Here is a 15,261-nt window from a genome sequence, read left to right on the forward strand (position 1 = left end):
TGATCCAATAGAGGATAAACACATAAATCCCAGCACGATAGTGTGCGAGAAGAAAACCGACCAAGAGATGAACGGTTTATAGGCAAATGCCCGGAACCAAAATTCAAGAAGCAGTAGGGTTTTTAGTGGGTCTCGAGCTCAGGAGAGTGAGAAACCCCACACTGTTCCCCCTCAGGAGATGAGGGCGGTTCGTCTGTCTTGCAGATTTTCCCCCTGCTACACCAAAAAAAAAACAAAAAAAAAACGATATGATGATTGCACCGATGATCGTTCTTGTAGCAGCAATTGGTGAAAGTTTCATTTCAACTGACGATAATTTTCGTCCTTAATGGACTGGCCTGCTCTGCTCTCCAAACATGAATTGGCATCGAGCACGTCTGGGCAGAGATGTCCAGACAACTGTCTTCACTAGAAAAACCGAGTACAAATCGCTAGAGCAGCTTTCTAACGCTTTTTTGAATATTTGGAGTGAATTAAAAACAAAATCAACATCTTGAAACGGATATTCCTGACAGACCAGAAGCCCTATTAATTATTGAGCACTGGTATATGTTTGTTATACACTGCTAGTGGGAGAATAATCTGCTATTTCTTCTTCTTCTCACAAAAAACTGATCACGGTGTGAACACGAACCTGGATCGATGGAAATTCGTTATTCACCGACCCCTCCGGTGTAAAAATCACAAGAATCATCCCATTAATTAAGCAATCGCCAGTCGAAGAAACATCTTCATTTATTCATAATCCGAGCCCCCGCTTTCACTGTCAGCTACATCATCATAACCGGGGGTGCAATAAGTGCCCTGTAAAAATGGCATTTAATTCTTCACCCTCCCCTGCGTGGAATTTCATCTAATTATAACCGCCCCTCATTCCCTAGCGACTGCAGAAACACGAACAACCTATTCCCGTAATCCCTCACATATCTCATCTCCGAACACTGTCTGCTGTCGTGCATTGGGGTGGGTTAAGGGTGGATGAACACCTGTGCTACAGTGCGATGTTTAGGCCGGTTGATACCTAGCAACTGGACAACGAACAATAGGATGATACAGCGCGGATAAACTCGGTGATGTTGAAGGCTTAATGATTGTTTTTGCCTACATCATTTTTCAGCGAACAAAATGACATGCCTGTGGTAAAAATGCTTGATATAATATCTGTCATCCTTGTTCGGAGAGTGATTTCAGGGGAGAGCGGCATAATTTTATATTTGAAATTCCGCGTTTGTTGATATAAAAAAGATATACACACCTATCTTTATAATTGTAATATTGTTTGAAAGAAAACAAAGTCATCAGAAAATGCCCAGAAAAATCCCAGAAATCACCTCGGACCTTAATGTGATACATATTCTGAAAGAGCAACTCTTCTAGTGATAAATATGAGAATTTCATCCATCTCGGCGCAACCGTTCGGTCTTAACGAATTTTTAACTGAATTCATCTTTTTCAGGATTTTTCGAGGGTCAGCTATCGAGTCGTTTATCTCTCAATAAAAGTAACTGTAGATAGAAATGTGATACATATTCTGAAAGAGCAGCTCTTCTAGTGATAAATATGAGAATTTCATCCATCTCGGCGCAACCGTTCGGTCTTAACGAATTTTTAACTGAATCCATCTTTTTCAGGATTTTTCGAGGGTCAGCTATCGAGTCGTTTATCTCTCAATAAAAGTAACTGTAGATAGAAATGTGATACATATTCTGAAAGAGCAGCTCTTCTAGTGATAAATATGAGAATTTCATCCATCTCGGCGCAACCGTTCGGTCTTAACGAATTTTTAACTGAATCCATCTTTTTCAGGATTTTTCGAGGGTCAGCTATCGAGTCGTTTATCTCTTAATAATAGTAATTGTAGATAGAAATGTGATACATATTCTGAAAGAGCAGCTCTTCTAGTGATAAATATGAGAATTTCATCCATCTCGGCGCAACCGTTCGGTCTTAACGAATTTTTAACTGAATCCATCTTTTTCAGGATTTTTCGAGGGTCAGCTATCGAGTCGTTTATCTCTCAATAAAAGTAACTGTAGATAGAAATGTGATACATATTCTGAAAGAGCAGCTCTTCTAGTGATAAATATGAGAATTTCATCCATCTCGGCGCAACCGTTCGGTCTTAACGAATTTTTAACTGAATCCATCTTTTTCAGGATTTTTCGAGGGTCAGCTATCGAGTCGTTTATCTCTCAATAAAAGTAACTGTAGATAGAAATGTGATACATATTCTGAAAGAGCAGCTCTTCTAGTGATAAATATGAGAATTTCATCCATCTCGGCGCAACCGTTCGGTCTTAACGAATTTTTAACTGAATCCATCTTTTTCAGGATTTTTCGAGGGTCAGATATCGAGTCGTTTATCTCTCAATAAAAGTAACTGTAGATAGAAATGTGATACATATTCTGAAAGAGCAGCTCTTCTAGTGATAAATATGAGAATTTCATCCATCTCGGCACAACCGTTCGGTCTTAACGAATTTTTAACTGAATCCATCTTTTTCAGGATTTTTCGAGGGTCAGATATCGAGTCGTTTATCTCTCAATAAAAGTAACTGTAGATAGAAATGTGATACATATTCTGAAAGAGCAGCTCTTCTAGTGATAAATATGAGAATTTCATCCATCTCGGCGCAACCGTTCGGTCTTAACGAATTTTTAACTGAATCCATCTTTTTCAGGATTTTTCGAGGGTCAGCTATCGAGTCGTTTATCTCTCAATAAAAGTAATTGTAGATAGAAATGTGATACATATTCTGAAAGAGCAGCTCTTCTAGTGATAAATATGAGAATTTCATCCATCTCGGCGCAACCGTTCGGTCTTAACGAATTTTTAACTGAATCCATCTTTTTCAGGATTTTTCGAGGGTCAGCTATCGAGTCGTTTATCTCTCAATAAAAGTAACTGTAGATAGAAATGTGATACATATTCTGAAAGAGCAGCTCTTCTAGTGATAAATATGAGAATTTCATCCATCTCGGCGCAACCGTTCGGTCTTAACGAATTTTTAACTGAATCCATCTTTTTCAGGATTTTTCGAGGGTCAGCTATCGAGTCGTTTATCTCTCAATAAAAGTAACTGTAGATAGAAATGTGATACATATTCTGAAAGAGCAGCTCTTCTAGTGATAAATATGAGAATTTCATCCATCTCGGCGCAACCGTTCGGTCTTAACGAATTTTTAACTGAACCCATCTTTTTCAGGATTTTTTGAAAGTCGGCTTTCGAATAGTTCATCTCTCAATAAAAGTAACCGTAGATGGAAATGTGAAACATATTCTGAAAGAGCAACTTTCCTAGTGATAAATCTGAGAATTTCATCCATCTCGGCGCAACCGTTCGGTCTAAACGAATTTTTAACTGAACCCATCTTTTTAAGGATTTTTCTAAAGTCACCTTTCGAGTCGTTTATCTCTCAAAAAAAGTGAGCGTATATGGAAATGTGATTCATATTCTAAAAGAGCAACTCTTCTAGTAATAAATCTGAGAATTTCATCCATCTCGGCGTAACCGTTCGGTCTTGACGAATTTTTAACTGAACCCATCTTTTTCAGGATTTTTCGAAGGTCAGCTTTCGAGTCCTTTATTTCTCGATAAAAATAACCGTAGATGGAAATGTGATACATATTCTGAAAGAGCAACTCTTCTTGTAGTAGATCTGAGAATATCATCCATCTCGACGCAACTGTTCGGTCTTGGTGAATTTTTAACTGAACCCCCATCTATTCTAATGATAGGTTTCATAAAGCTTGATCGGGGAAACAACACTTGATCGACGATTAGACGTCAATTTGTTTTCAATCGATAATTCAATTGTGATCATTCAGAATATCATTTTCGCATCAAATCATGATGTTTATATGTCCATTCAATTATTCTCAATTGCTACTTCCTCAATATATGCAAAATTGAAAAGGTTTCAGTGTTTTTGTTTCAGAAATCGAGTGACTGTCAAATCGTTGATCGAACAATCGAAGTTTTATGAAACCCGCTGTAAATATTCTAAAATCTAAACAGATAAATAAGGTCATCGGTCAACACTTTTTTGCAGTTTTTAAGGTCTTGAAACAACCTTAACTTCTCGCAAGATGCGAACTTTTCCCTCATTCTCTCAGGTAATCATTCTCAATATTGAAATTTACGGCGTGTCCGACTAATGAAACAGCTAATAGAGAATAAAGAGAGGAGATCTGTAAAATTTCGAGCAAAACCAGATGTCTCTGTTTCGCTCGCGTCTCTCTTTTGTACGTTTACAATGATGCCACACTGCGCTCACGGCTCTCTCCGAAGGTTTCCTTGCGCATTGCAAGGAGAAAGAATGCCGGCAGGGGCCTGGGAATTTGTTTACTCTGTTCTCTATGTACACTCTCTCTACTTTATTATTTTCCAGAATCGCGTTCCGGTCTGCCGTTTGGCTCGATGAAGAGACTGCTTGCTATACCGGGCGAGTGCAGTTTATTTCTCAATCGACCTTAGACGAGGCACGTATATTGTCAGTGACGCGTTACGTGACATGTTTGCCGAAGGGGCGCAATTACAGAGTTCGATAGTTTTTCGATTATTTTATCGACTTTTTCGCCTCGCGATCGGTTTTTGCGCGATTTGGAGATTACGCTGTGGTTGGTAACGCGGCTGCTGTTTCGTAACGTTGCTCTTAGTGCTCATAGAAGCAAAGCAATTTTTCGAAGGGTATGCGAAAAATTGTTGACGAGAGATAATCATCATTTTGGCTCGTTCTATCCAACGTTTCGTCGAGCATTCACCAGCGAATCGATTATGTTAAGCAGCCTATTGATTTAGGCGAAAATCGAAAAAAACGTTTTTGGGTTTTCTTCCAATTTTTCGAAAAAATTGTGTGAGCACGGTACGGTTCTCAATTTTGAATCTATCAACGTGAAATTTTGCACCTAGATGCTCATCGTAAATTGTGACGAATAGGGGGGTCGCCAAGTTCTTGAAAATGTCAAGATCTTGGCTCGATTTCAAGACAAGATCAAGAGTATTTTCAGAATTTCAAAGCAAGACAAGAAATTTTATGTCAATACCAAAATTTGCTGTCAAGCAAACAAGAAATCTTGCCTAACCATTAATACGCTAAAATGTGACTTATGTTTGTGAATAATTAAATTTGAGTTTAAAAAAAGCTTTATTGACTGTTGTGAAGCAAACACACGACATTCAATACAATGATGTCTTAAGTATGGTAATTAATATTACATGTAACGATGTAAAGTACTGTTCCCCTGCTCATAAAAAAATTCCTGATATTAGGGTAATACATATGTATATTCAGGGTGAGTCTTTGACTCGTACAAATATTTCAAGAGTATATTCTGGAGGTCAAAAGAAACACTTTTTTCCTATACAATTTTTTCGGATTCGGCCCTGATAAAAAGATATAGCCATTTTAAATTTTCATAATGAGCTGTGCCACCCTTGGAAAAACAAAATAACCTTCAGAATAACTAGCTGAATCTGTGACACTACCTATCTGTGGATCTTTTAAACAGAGTTGTATTCAGTCAAAGCAACCAATTTTTCAAATTTCACAGATACTTTTTAATTTCCAATTTACTCGAAAACTGCGTATTCTACGAAAAAATATGAGGAATACTTTTCTTTTACAAAACGTTCAAATATTCATTAGATAGCCTCCAACTCAGTTTGAAGAGTTGGTTTCTTTGAATTTTTGTTAATTTTATGGTACGTAATGGTCATCAGAAAACTGGAGGACGTAGGTGATATCTTGTGTTCGAAAAGGATTCATCAAATAAATTAAAAACTATACTCCGTTCACTTTTATTTTAGCACTCGGTTTCCCATGGAAATTTGACACATTTCACTCTGTATATTACTAAAATGTGGGGTTATGACGCTTGTCAAAACATTTTTGGGTTTTAAATCAACGCTATGTTGCCCGTGCTACGTAAAGGTTTCTGTTATTACGTATATATTTTATCACAATGTCGAATCACTTCGGAAAATATGTGACGAACATAATTGAGGTTTATACAAACTGATTGAAGGCATACCAAATCCAGTTATTTGCATGGAAAATACAAGAGATCAGTATAATATCATAATATGCACTGGCTTGAGGGGAGTTAATGATCGTTATCTTCTTTGGCTAAAGTTTGAATACGCTACATCAGTAGATTTCAAAAATATCAACCCGAATATGAAATGCATATGATGCAGTGGTTGGGAATGGGTATCTTCCGAAGGAATTAACAGATAATTACAAGAATGTTAAATTCTTCAACAAAAATCATCTTGCATCAATATAAGTAAAATGAATAAAAGGAAGTTTCAAGTCAAGATGAACTTCACCTTTGAACAAAAATTTCACATGAATAAACAATTAACAGGACAACTGGTGCGTATTTGTGGCTGTTCACCTTAATACATTGATATAATAATAATAATTAGGTATTTATTAGTACCTTAAGACATTTACAATTTATAGGGCAAGTGAAATAAAAAATAGAAAAATCAATTTTCGGAAACTTATTCTACGATGACGTTCATCGAAAATCTTGTAGTAAACTTTTCGCATTAATTCACTCAAACATAAAATTCTCAAATGCCAACATTTTTTTGTTCTCCCATTCGACGAAAATTCTTTGTCGTCCTCTTCATTCATAATCTTTCTGACCGTGGAAATAATCAGCTGAAATATGAGTCGTTTAGATTCGGATGAAACATTATATAAATTCTCTTACATTGAATATGTTCGCTACCGTCTGACGTATTGTGGATTTTAGAATATCAGGGTATAACTATTTGAATGAGCGGACCTGAATTCTAAATAGCACTTCCTGAAACCATGTTTCTTTTTTCAATCACTTTCGGCATTTCGTAATAAAAATTGATATTAGTTGTGACAACGGTGTTATGACATTAACAACATTTCATGAGTGCCAACCTCACTCCGTTCTAGTTACAAAAACTTGAGAAAATTAGTTCATGGCCAACCGACTGCTAAAATAAATGTGAATGGAGTATATATTCCGGAACTCATTATATTCGATGAAACCGTTTATGAGATAGAACTAAAAATAATTTTTTTTATGGTTTTTCAACAGCCTGTATCTTTTGAACCGAGCCGATTCGGAAAAAATGGTAAAGGAAAAAAGTGTTTCTTTTGACCTCAAGAACCCACTGTTAAAATATTTGTTTGAGTCAAATTAAGGATAGAAGAGAATGCTCAAATAGGTAGAATTCTTTTATTTATTGATCAACTTATGTTGCTTTACCCGGTCCCTTTCTGTAACTATCATTTCCAATATGATATCATTCATATCGTTATTAGCAGATGCCGATCATAAGAAATCAATAATTTAAAAGGACAATCGGCATCAATAAACCATTAATCACTGTCGATGAATATGAGGCTTAACAAAGTGTTGAATATAGTAGTTCAGATGTTTAGGGGTTGAAACACCTTGCGGCCAATAGATCGTCCGTTATTGGAACATCTGTAATTTGGTAACATCGGTGTTAGGTATTGTTATCTAGTCTCCCCAGATCGTTTTCACGGAAGAAGAAAGCATACCAACGATACCAACGCGAAAAATAATCGATTAGAAGTGTCAGTATAAAGTTTGAATCAATTTTATTAATGTTCTCCTGTTTTTCACGTCTCGAAATGACATCGTTTCAGTTCACTAGGCTAAAATCGATTCATTTCGGAACGCAGCACCTGAACATAGATTAAAGTGACTTATGTCAACGTCAAACGGACGGAATTCGCATGCAGCGTTTCGTTGCCCTCTCTGGTCGACGACTTAGTAGTCAGATGGTCTCGGCTCTCGAGGGCCTAACCAATGGATTCGTTGGCTATGCCAATTAGTTTCTGATAAAAGGGGATTCGGCTTGGAAACGGTGGATATTAAATTTCGAAGAACGGGAAGGCTGATGACGTTTAATAATACGATGCGATGGCCATGATGTTGATTATTAAGGGTTGCCCCCGGCTGTTCTTCTTCTTCTTCGCGGAGTTTGTCGAGGTCGTTTCGACGTGGTTTTTCAGTTTTTCGATGGTTGAAGGAATGGTTTACATTTCAACGTGCTCTATCTTCAATTAATGGGTATGACTTTGCCGGCTAGAGTTCATGGGAAGACATAAATTTCTTTATTTCCACCGCTATTTCTATGATCGATAAAACAGAATTCTTCCATTTACTCTGCTGAAATGCAGAAATTTCTCAGTTGGCTCTGAAGGAATGATGTAACTAAAAATATTGGAAAAAAGTTGAGTTATGTGTTCAAAATCATCACGGTGGTTTCAAAGTCATAGGTATCGACATTTTTTCTACGATTCAAGTGAGTAAGTCAAACCCGCCTAAGCCTGTCCCAAGCCAGGTTGAAAAAGGGTGAGGGGGAGGTGTAAAAACCTCGTTAAAAACCAGGGTTCATCTGGTCCGGATGATTAGAGACACTGTTAGGGCTCCTATACCTAGGATACAGGCGAAGACATGCTCAGATACACTCTGGGACTGCGGAAGAACCAACAACCATTCTAAAGGAGAACAACGCATCATTGAAAAATTACCAGGTCCTCCAGGTTGGGAGGTTAGTTTCCTGTTACTCGTAAAAAATGGACCATACCGACGAAAAAACCCACTACTTGCCTCGAAAATATGGACAGATTAAATGTATACTTTGGTGCAGACAGTTGACGTCAAAGTTTACAGAGGCATTACCTACTAGTGGTTTAGATAGCTACCTGTTTGAAGTTAAAATGATATTTCCCTTTAGATATGCAAATTTGGATTAAGACACATCAGATGACCTCGAAGAGATAACAGAGAAAGAAAAAGTAAAATAAAGAAAATCTCATACATGAAAGTACACGAACGCACTATCAACAATAAATGAACCAGAAATTGAACCACATAAATGAGAACAACGTATACCTAAATATATAGCATCAAGCTGCTACAGAAGAAGCTCTTGGTGTGAAAAATAATTCTAAGGGAATAAGGCTATAGTATGTAGAGGAGATTGTAGAGAAGAAGAAGAAGGAGCAGCTTTATCAAAACTGATGGTTGAGTTCAAAGACCGATGATGCTTAAGAAAATTATATGGAGTGTAAATAGCCATCAAGATGGAGCATCTCAGTTTTCTATCTATCTCTCTATCGCATCGTTAACAAATATGATAAAAAAATAGTATTGAACCCAATAAAGAGCCCTAAGGGACCTCAGAAGTTTGATGAAAGTTTCCATTACTTTACTGGCACAGTTGTATTATCGAGTTTTATCTGGACCTGAAATTTCGCTTTAAAATTTCCATCGATAACGAAATGATAGGTAAAATGGTGGAAGAGTACCTACTTACTTTTGTGATTAGTTTATAAAATGCTGGAAATGGACACCATTCACTCCCATGCAATAATATAATATAAGTTTTGCTGAAAATCTTCAAGTACGTTACTCGAAATTTCTGGTTTAATTTGACGGCATTCATTAATGATCCGAGTTCGCAAATCCTCCAGTGACTCAGGCTAGGTAGCGTAAATCTTGGATTTCAGGTGACCCCATGGAAAAAAAGTCCAGTGGAGCCAGATCAGGTGATCTGGGTGGACACTCAATATTTCCCAATCTTTCAATCCAGGCGTGAGGAAAATTTTCATCTAAAAACGAACATGAAACACGTGATAAATCGGGCAATTTCCTAGTACTAAAGGTCGGATCCATTGCTACATGACCTAAGACAGCCACGTCCCTCGCTTCGTCCCATTCATGCACCCTCTTTTTGCTTCCGACTGAACCAGAAGCGTCACATTTGACAAGTACTTGCACAAATCAAGCAGCATATTTTACATTTTTTCAAGGATGTGCATAGGCGGAAATAGGGGGGGGCGAGGGGGGCCGTGCCCCCCCCCAGATGCCCATGGTGCCCCCCCCCAGAAAAGAAGGGAAATAGGAAAACAACAGTAAGAAGCAGTTATTCTAGAGCTTTTTCGTTTTTTTTAGCCATTTCTAGAATTCTTGCACATCTTCTCCACCCAACATCTTTACCTCGGGGGCGGTCACCTCAGATCTCCCTAAGGAGTGCCCCCCCCCACGAAAAATGTTTATTTCCGCCTATGAGGATGTGGTTCGTTAAATAAAGCCGCTGATTCAAATTTGAGCTGTGTCTAGTCAATACATGATACTCTGAAATTTTTCAATAACCATGTTATATACAGGGTCCACGAAAACGTAGATCCATTATCGAAACAGAAATTCATCAAAATCTTCGTTTTTTTAAATGACAACCCATTTCTTTTCTGTTCATTATTTGAACATTTTTCTTTCGCTTTTGTTAAGTTGTTATGAATAACGAACAGAAAAAAATGCCATTTAAAAAAAAACGAAGATTTTGATGAATTTCTGTTTCGATAATCAATCAATCTACGTTATCGTGGACCGTGGACCCTGTATATAATATGGTTATTCACAAAGAAAATTGTCAGTGTACCATTTATTGACTAGATACTGTCCAAATTTGAATCAATTACATACAGTAGGGACGAAGCTATAATCCTTTATGTAAGTAGCTCAAATTGTCAAAATATTAATAAAAAGTCAAATTTCACGAAAACCGTTGAGAATTCAGACATAGTTGTGTTATCAAACTTATATTCAAATTTAACAAGGAATTCAAAAATGTAAGAATATATAGGGTGTCCCATTTAAAATAACGAAGTTTATAGCTGTGCAGAAGAATCGGAACACTTTGTTTAGTTCTAAATAATTTCAGGAGATACTCTACTTAAAAAAAACTCTTTTTTGTAAAGTTGATAGATTTAGAGTAATCGACTGCTGACCCATGGCGCGGACATCTGTGATACCATGTCTGCAATCTCTGATGCAGTATTGCAGGCATGAAACAATGCGTGCATGATTTGAAACGAAAATATTTGGGACAATCTGTATAAAATCTCCCTGTTTCTCCCGACCGTAAAAATCCATTTCTCTCGAATTTCAACCCCGTTTAATTCGCCAAAACTTTTCGAAACAAGGAGAACTCGCTTATCGAAACTACGGAAACGTTCCAAACTGATGTAAATTCTCAATAAGCGCATTCAATACCCGGAGTTAGGGGGTAGGAACCGACCCTCTTCAAGTATGGCTACAAAAGGACCTGGCAGTTTCATTCAAACGGGATTAACAAAATTTCTAACGAACCGGTAAGTTGCCCGAAGGACTTTTACGAGAGCCGTTCTGGTCTAATTGACTTATGAGAATTACGCTGAGTGTTTTATTGGCTATTTTTGAAATGGTACTGTTGGTATCCATGAGGGCTGTTATCGTTTTGTTGAACCTAGTTGAGTAAGCTTATTTTCAGTGTATCATAACCTAAAATCACGATCTGTCAGTTTTGACACTTGACAGCGGATGTCAATTTACCGTCCATAGAACGAAATTCTTGAAACGTCATTTCAGATATCGCTTTTCTCGTTAGATTCCGAGTGTAGCGAGCTCACAAACGATACCATTTCGTATATACGAGAATTGCTTATCGCAACGGGCGCCGAAAACAATGCGTATTATGGCGTAAATTAACGTGAAATCACGTTGTATAACAGGAATGATCCAGACGGCCGGTCGTGTGAATTACCGGAGGTTACGGTGCAGAAGTCGATGGTGAAAACCAGTAGCCGGTGTGTACAATATATTTTGTGGTTTATCGATAAGTCACTCGCGACACCAGGGTCGTATCAGGGACGTTATACGTGAAGTTTAGATCGTGCGATCTAGAAATGGAATGGAACGAATTTATCTGATCCTGACTGACTAGAAAATCTGAAAATGAAAGATTTCATTCACAAAAACTGCTTTATCTCAAACGGGAACCCATATTTTTCATCGAAATATGATTCAACTCGTAAAAACTAATGAAAAATGTTTCATTAACCATAGGAACCTATACGTCTGAAACAATTTTCCAGATATTCAAGCAATAACACTTTGGTAACGCGTTTAATCAATTGAAAAATCGATATAAATGATGTGCTCAAAGTTCAAACGTTAAGAGAGAAATTGCATTGTGATAATCCGAATAGACAATATTTCTCTGAAAACTCAAATGAAATATCAGTGATGTCATGATCGAAATGACATCGAATTTGAATAGAAAGTCTAAAGATGTGACAATTCATTGAGCATGCCATTTGAAAAAGCAAAAAGGGCGTCAAAACGGTTAACAAAAACCGAAAATTGATCCATCAATATCTTGTCGTATAGACCCATCAGAAAATTATCGTGCTGATGATCCTTAATTGATACTGTACCGACGGCAAATTGATCGAACAAGTGGTAGTCAGGAGGGGAAGAAATAAATCATTTTTCACTTACTATTTGTCTTCTTAACCGATTAATTAAGTCCTTGTCACCAAGGCGTTTTTCAAATAGACATCGAGTTATTCGAGGAATAAATGAGCCCTAATGATGTTGGAACAATGGATTCAGAAAATTGTTTCATGAAGTTCGGTCTTCTATCTCGAAATATATTTGACGCATTAGGCTGAAATATTACTGATATAGTTGGGAAGCCCAAGATGGAAATTCACGATTTACTCTAGCGTGTCAGATTAACGTAAGGGGAAATACCTTGCTCACTCTACCTCCACCAAAATTAGACCTGTAGGTATTTAGATAAGGGGAATTGTCTAGGACAGTCTGTTAGAATAGTAAAAAAACTATCATTTTATATACTCGAACGTTTCAGTCTATGTGGTTAATTAGATATTGAAAAGTATACATAGTATACAATCTGACAGTTTGAATGTGACGAAAATGTGTGGGAGAGCGCCAAACTTACGAAAAAATCGTCACGTGTACATTCTGTAGCTAATGAATCAAGAATAATGGAAAAAATATAATCTGACAGTTTCAGCCCATAAAGGTCACAAAAAAAGTTTTTTCGAATTATCTCCTCTCCTATGCTTCAAATCGTTTTGGCAATCATCATAAAAGCTGTAGAGAATAATATTTTCTACAAACTTCGACCGAAGCAATTTTCTCTACGTCCGAACATTTTTGAGATAGGTATATGGCGATGAATGTACATTAGTCTAGCTAACGGTTAAGGTTATGTAAAATTGCTTCAGACAAAAGTTGTATTGAATTTTATTATCTGCAACTTTCACAATTGATACTAAAACGATAAAGTAACCGGAAGGGAGATATTTAAAAAAATTCATGGTTATCCACCAAAGCATATAAAGTAACTTAATCTGACACGCTCGGTTATGTACCTGACGATTTTTTTCACATCTTTGAAAACCTGTAGATCTATCCACCTAGGCTTAGGGGAAAAAACTTTTAAATATGGAAGGGGTAATTAACCCCTGTACATCCCCGAAGATACGCCCATGCTATGAGATCTCACACCTCATAAAACTCCTGTGTACCAAACTCAGTGACTTGTATATGACCGGATTTTTAGATAAAAAGAAAAGACGGCTTTTAGACTACTTTTAAATTCAACTGCAACTACAAGAATGAAAAAAGGGTTTCTAAATTTTTTCTCGAGAATCTGTGTGATTCCGGGATACCCTGTATAAAGTCACTAACACTTTACCGATACCTTCACTCGTTGACGTATCTACTTACATATGTTTTGATTGATGAATTGAACAGAATTAAATTCAGTTCCCTTGTCAATTCAGTGTTCACTTGATGCTGATCCAACCCTGCCTACCAAGCTAACCAATGATCACACAGACAGCACGATAGAAATCTTGGACCGAGAGTAATGAAGCAGATATTAGCTTAGAGTTTCTCGCCTCTATTTTGAAAACGATTCCGAGAAATAGAGTATTGCAATCTTCGAACTCGTTTGCATTAGTGAAGGTAGCATTACACGTGTATGACCTGCTGGTGAACTTTATGGTTTCTTCTAACGAAACGTTTTCTGACGCCATCTTTTCTGCTACATCCACGTAATACATCAATTTCATCGAAATAGCTTCGAATTCTTGTCCATAAAAAAACCGATTGTTCAACGACACATGTCACATGTCAAAATTGAAGGTTAGTTTGGAGCTGCTTGAATGAGGGTTGCTATCTTTGATGGTCTACCTTAGACCATCAATTTTATACAATAGGACGAAAATTCAAAATAATAAACACCTAGATTCACCAGTGATAAACTACTGGACCAAAAAAGTATTCTACATACTTCTATGTACAAATTGGACTGTTAAAACTAATCAAGAAGATAAACTGCAGAAACTGCTGAGTCCGACCCTGCTCAAATATCCCATTCGAGCAAATTAAATGACCTATCCCAGAAATAATGAACAATTATGTCATAGAAAAAGGTTCCAAACATTCTAAACCACGATAAATCGTCCCGTACTACAGAACACCGAAGAAGAAGCATAAATTATAGCAATGGACGACGAATCCCGTAGTTTTCGAACTGTATTTGGGTCTTAATATAGAAAAGCTGTAAGGAGAAGTACAGCCGGCGTTTACAACCGCTTTATATACCTGGAATATATAAGGGGAAAATAAATACATACCCTGGCTTATATACACTTCTCGTCCTGTCTCTCTCTCTCTTAACGTTCAACAAAACGCATCGGCATCAGTCTGCCAAGAGAGATCGTAGTGTGCTTTGCTTAACGTTCGGTCGCTGGTTATTACCCCGATTTAAACCGAAATGGCGAATTTTTCCACGCCAATATCGAAGAATAATGAAGTAAACATGTGCGAGAATTGATTGATAACGCCACACGTTTAAATTAAATCCGCTTATAGGTGAAACCCGGCGAAATACGAGAAGTTAAAGGTTATGTTCGTCAATAAGGTCCATTATCGTGAGTTCTACGGTTTCCGCACTTTTGTTTTCGAATAGAGTGTCGAAAATTCGAAGAATCGTTACAGTTCTGTGAGAGTGTACACCAAATGATGAAATTTCACGGAATAATCGTTCCATGTTGAGATTGCAACGAGAATGAGAAGTTTCATTTGTGTCGATTTTATCGTGTTTACTCGGGCGAATGTAAATAGTGATCCTTCGGTTGCTTTGTGCCAAGAAGCTTGTGAATAAAGGAAGTGAATACCTCATTTCGTGTTTCATCCACTGAGTCGGTTGTGCCAGGAAAAAATGAAAAAGTGACATTTCGAATTAATTTTAGTGCATTTATATTGTCGAAAGGGCTTTCGGTGAAGTGAATGTGCATCGAAAATGGAGCTTTAAGGATTATTCTTATCAAATCTGAGGTAATTCTATCTCTGTTTCTTCTAGTTCGATCTCG

The 15,261-nt window shown here is 37.2% G+C and overlaps 2 protein-coding genes across 5 annotated transcripts in view; one reads left to right on the plus strand and one right to left on the minus strand.

The window, feature by feature from the left end:
* The window catches only part of LOC123319817 (protein suppressor 2 of zeste-like), a 114,654-nt gene extending 100,007 nt beyond the window's left edge, over positions 1–14,647 (minus strand). The window contains exon 1 of the mRNA XM_044906766.1: positions 14,524–14,647. The gene's annotated coding sequence lies outside the window, so the exon portion shown is untranslated. The remainder of the gene's footprint in view (positions 1–14,523) is intronic.
* Positions 1–15,261, plus strand: part of LOC123319815 (polycomb group protein Psc-like) — a 129,863-nt gene that overhangs the window by 38,635 nt on the left and 75,967 nt on the right. Inside the window, exon 1 of one of the 4 annotated variants that reach the window (XM_044906762.1) lies at positions 14,592–15,226. The exons of 1 other annotated variant lie outside the window; for it this stretch is intronic. The gene's annotated coding sequence lies outside the window, so the exon portion shown is untranslated. Of the gene's footprint in view, positions 1–14,591; positions 15,227–15,261 lie in introns of those variants that run through there. 2 more of the 4 variants (XM_044906763.1, XM_044906761.1) reach the window with 2 other exon arrangements.

Source organism: Coccinella septempunctata, chromosome 9, assembly GCF_907165205.1.
Source record: "Coccinella septempunctata chromosome 9, icCocSept1.1, whole genome shotgun sequence".
In the NCBI taxonomy this organism is placed as follows: Eukaryota; Metazoa; Arthropoda; class Insecta; order Coleoptera; family Coccinellidae; genus Coccinella; species Coccinella septempunctata.